A 4,821-nucleotide genomic window follows, 5' to 3' on the forward strand; every position below is an offset into this window, starting at 1 on the left:
ATATATACATGTATGTATATGTGTGTGTGTGTATATATATATATATATATATATATATATTTATCCATTCATCTATTGATGGCACTTGGGTTGCTTCCATATCTTAGCTATTTTAAATAATGTTACAATGAACACACGTGCATACATCTTTTCAAATTAGTGTTTTCGTTTTGTTTGGGAAAATGAATTGCTGGATCGTACGTATGGTAGTTATAGTTTTATTTTTTTGAGAGCTCTTCATACTGTTTTCCACAGTGGCTGCTACACCCACTCATTTTCTTGCTTTTCCTTGCTAACCCATTTACTTATGCCACACTTAGTAAGTTAGATCCATAAACCTAGTCTTCCTTTTCTGGCTTACTAGCTTGGAAGTTTTTATAGTATTTCATTAAGTAAACACATTTTATATTAATATAAATAGCTGGAGTTTGATTAAAAAGGGATGCATGTAATCTAATAATAAAGACTCCCGGGAATTCCCTGGCAGTCCAGTGGTTAGGACTCGGTGCTTTCATTGCCAGGGCCCTGGTTGGATCCCTTGTCAGGGAACTAACATCTCGCAAGCCGAGTGGCTCAGCCAAAATAATAATAATAATAATAAAGACTCCCAAAGTCTTGTGATTAAGTCATCTCCGGTTGCAAGGGATTTGATAAAATTCTGGAGCCCACGTAATCTGGCACAGACTTCTAGAGAATATTGTTAGTGTAATTCTTGTTTTTAATTTCTGAAATTTCAGTTAAATCTCTAGTCAAAGTGGGCCAAATGAGTCAAGCTAAAGATGCTAGAAGACCTGACTTCTCAGCTATAGGAAGAAAAAGGCCTGAGAAATCTCTTTAGCAGGGATAGGTTGAGAACTTTCAATCAGTTGGTGTACTTTAATAGTCTATGTGTGAACAGCTAATCCCCTCTTGTGAGCCACAAATTATTTTTTCTGTTAAGAATGCAGTACATAGCCATTAAAAAATCAAGCATTGGGCTTCCCTGGTGGCGCAGTGGTTGAGAGTCCGCCTGCCGATGCAGGGGACGCGGGTTCGTGCCCCGGTCCGGGAGGATCCTGCATGCCGCAGAGCGGCTGGGCCCGTGAGCCGTGGCCGCTGGGCCTGCGCGTCCGGAGCCTGTGCTCCGCAACGGGAGAGGCCACGGCAGTGAGAGGCCCACTTACCGGAAAAAAAAAAAAATCAAGTATTAAAGAACTATGTGCTTGGAAATATGAGTAATCCACTGCCCCCATCAAATCCCATGCTCATGAGACTATCAATACAAATAGATTGGTCTTTATTCTTCAAGATTTTTTTTAATGCATATAGAACCAAATCTCCCATCTTTAATCCTCCTCCCACAGGCAACCACTTTTATCAATTTCTTGTGTGTGTAAAAATGGGATACAACTTACTTTATAACTTTTCTTTGGTCTTATTATTCCTTTGCCATATTTGCATACTAATACATAAATATCTATGTCTTCTTTTTAGTGATCTCAAAGTTCTATTGTTTGAATGAACCATTATTCATTCTTCTATTGATAGATATTGGGATCGTTTCCAATTATTTCTTATTACAATGATATGCATAATATCTTCATAAATATGTCTGTGCATTTGTGCACAATGCACAGATTACAAAGTGAAGCTTCTAATGCAAAGAACACTGGCACATAGTAGAACCTAAATAAATATTTATTGAATGAAGGAAGTGACTTGATCTTCTCATATGGGCAATCGGTTTCAGCTGGACTCAAGTCTCTGAGGTTCTGACCTGGCTCAGGCATCTAAAAGGTGGATTCTACAGAGCTCACCAGGAGAGTTAGGCCATTTCCTTGAAGGCATAGCTGATCCTTTGTTCTCAGTGCTCTTGATGACCAGGCTCTCCAAAGAAACCTATCAATATGGATGGCAGTGGCATGACAGGACAACATGGTGATACCCTAGCCCATTCTCCTTTCATCCCGTTGATCCAGGAGTGTCTTATTTAAAGCTCCTTTGGTTCTAAGTCCTCTCTTGTTTGATCCTAGACATCAGTTAGTAGCTAGGTACCCAGAATGATCATCCTAGGTAAGACAGGCAGTGTTGGATATTCCCTGTGTATCCCAACAGTCTAGAGACATCCACAATAGTGGCCCCACTATAGGAATTTATGCTTTGAATACTTCATTTCTTGCTATCAAAACAAAACAACAACAAAAAAGAGAGATTCAATTACTGGCTAGGCGCTTGCCATAGCTGATCCTTCAGAGGTGGGAAAGTTCAAAGACCAAGGATGAAGAAGCAGTGCTCCACTGGCCATCAGTCCTTTAGAAACCCTCTGACTCATTTTTAGAACGGCTTTGGCTTCGAAGAGTTTGTCCAGAGTTTCCTTGTCCTTTTTATTTACTCACAGAGGACTATTGACTACATTTGTTTTTTGCCATACACGGGCCTCTCACTGTTGTGGCCTCTCCCGTTGTGGAGCACAGGCTCCGGACGCGCAGGCCCAGCGGCCATGGCTCACGGGCCCAGCCGCTCCGCGGCATGTGGGATCTTCCCGGACCGGGGCATGAACCCGTGTCCCCTGCATCAGCAGGCGGACTCTCAACCACTGCGCCACCAGGGAAGCCCAGATGTATATATCTTTGATGAGAGGGCAATAGTGTTGTGGACTAAGAGGCTTAGCAGGATGGAAGCTTGCTGTCTTCTATATCTCAGGGTGCGGACAGTGTCATAGCAGCCATCCAACAGCATGGAATGACTGACATGTGCCAGGCTCAGAACTTAGTGTTTTACATATGTTACATCACATAAACCCCACAACAACGCTGTAAGGTAGAAATTACTATTGCTCCAGTTTATAGGTAAGGAAGCCAAATCTCAGAGATATGAAGAAATTTCAGAAAGGTCACATGGCCAATAAGTGATGAAGGGAGGATTCCAATTCAAGTCCAAACTCCAAGGCCCAGGCTCTTTAATACAGTGCTATACAACCAAGTCAGCAAGCCTGTAAAAGCAGCACCTCTTTTTCCACCCTCCTAGCACAAATCCTGTGTGGGGCGCCCATTGGCCTGGTGTTGGTCATGTGCCATCCTTGAACCAATCACTGGGGTCAGGGGCACCAGGCTGGGTCCCGTGTCCAACTGTGAGCCTGAGGTGGGGCCATTCTCACCTAAATGACATGACCTGGGCAGTGGCAGTGCCAGCATTTTCATATAGAAGTGTTCGGGACTGGAAGGTGAGAGCATTTTGTGTGTTTGAGAAACATCAATTGTCCACATTTGTCAGGGGGTGGGCAGGGAGAGTCCGGGAGTTGGTGTGTTACCTCCACTCCTGGCTGTTGTGCTCTGTCCTTTGTCATCTTTGACCAGCTGGAATGTTCGGAAGTCATCCCTGGAGGACCCTTTCTGACAAAGCGATGTGTATCTACCAGGGAATAGAGCCTGTGGGACAGCACCTGAATTAGTATCTTGACAACCTCTGAGGCAAGTCAGTTGTTAAATATCTTGGTTTCCTTCCCTGCAACCTGGTGAAAGAGTCTGATCTGGCTCTCAAAGCCAGTCAAAGGGTCTAAATAACTACAAGACGGCCTACAAAATGAGAATGTAGCAGAGAGAATCACCTGTAGGCTAAAACCTGCCCAGTGGATGTTCACACCTGACTAGAGTCTGGTGTGCACATCCACCCACCCACCCAGAACCCATCCTGCCTGCCACTGCACAGAATCTCTACATTGACACATGTCCATAATGTCTATTTAATCCATTGTTTTCTGTCTTGGTAAGAGTGTTTCAAAGACTGGGGGCTCTGTTAAGTGTTCCTGAGTATCAGGCATTCTTTAGGGGCTGTGTGCCCAGGTGTTTTGCACTTTCATCTCACAAAGCTGAAATATGACACAAGAGATGGGCTCAGCTACTAAGTTCAAGGGCGAGGGTTTGCTTTTAAACACACACACACACACACACACACACACACAGAGCCTCTGGGTATCGGATAGGTGACCAGCTCCCCCTGGTGCTTAAACATTTTTTCATCTGGGAATTACCTTTCTAGTCCTTTATCTTGGGAAAATTATGACTGTGCAACAAGATGCAATACAAGAATGTTTATTGAAAGATTATGATTGTAAGGAATTGAAAATTACCTGAACATCCCCCCATTAAACTTTGTTACATCCATTCAATGCATAGTATGTAGTTGTTAAAAAACAATGTTGTAAAGGATGTTTTATGGCATGATGTCAATTATATACTAGAAAATGCATTCAATATGTTGCTGTTTTTAAAATATATGCCTGCATAACTGTTCTGATAGGATGTACGTGAAGTTGAAAATAATGATTTTTCTCTGCATTTGAAGGTTACAGGTGTTTAAAAATGCTTTTTATTATGAAAATATACACAAAAGTCAAATAATAAAATGAACCTCTATAATCTATTGCCCCTATTCATTAATTATCATCAATATTTGGCCACACTTGCTTCACCTATTTTTTTTCCAATAAAGAAATCCATTTAATCTTAAAACTTACACTACTTTTTTGAGCAGTAACATTTCACACCTATTTTTAAAAACAGACCTCTCTCTCCTGAAGTATTTTAAAGCAAATATCAGACCTCATTGAATGTTATCCCTATATAATTCAACATACATCTTTGAAAATGACATTTCTTATGTGTTTACAATGCCATTATCACACCTAACATATTAACAATAAACCCTTCAGTTTCTGCACTACCCAGATTATATTTGCATTTCCATGAGTGATTTTCTCTTATTTTTTCTTATTTGTGTTTGCTAATTTTTTTTACAAATAAACATAACAACTATTATTAAAAAGCCACAATTTAAACAATT

The sequence above is a fragment of the Neophocaena asiaeorientalis genome, unplaced genomic scaffold, assembly GCF_003031525.2.
Source record: "Neophocaena asiaeorientalis asiaeorientalis breed wild unplaced genomic scaffold, Neophocaena_asiaeorientalis_V1.1 scaffold331, whole genome shotgun sequence".
Lineage (NCBI taxonomy): Eukaryota > Metazoa > Chordata > Mammalia > Artiodactyla > Phocoenidae > Neophocaena > Neophocaena asiaeorientalis.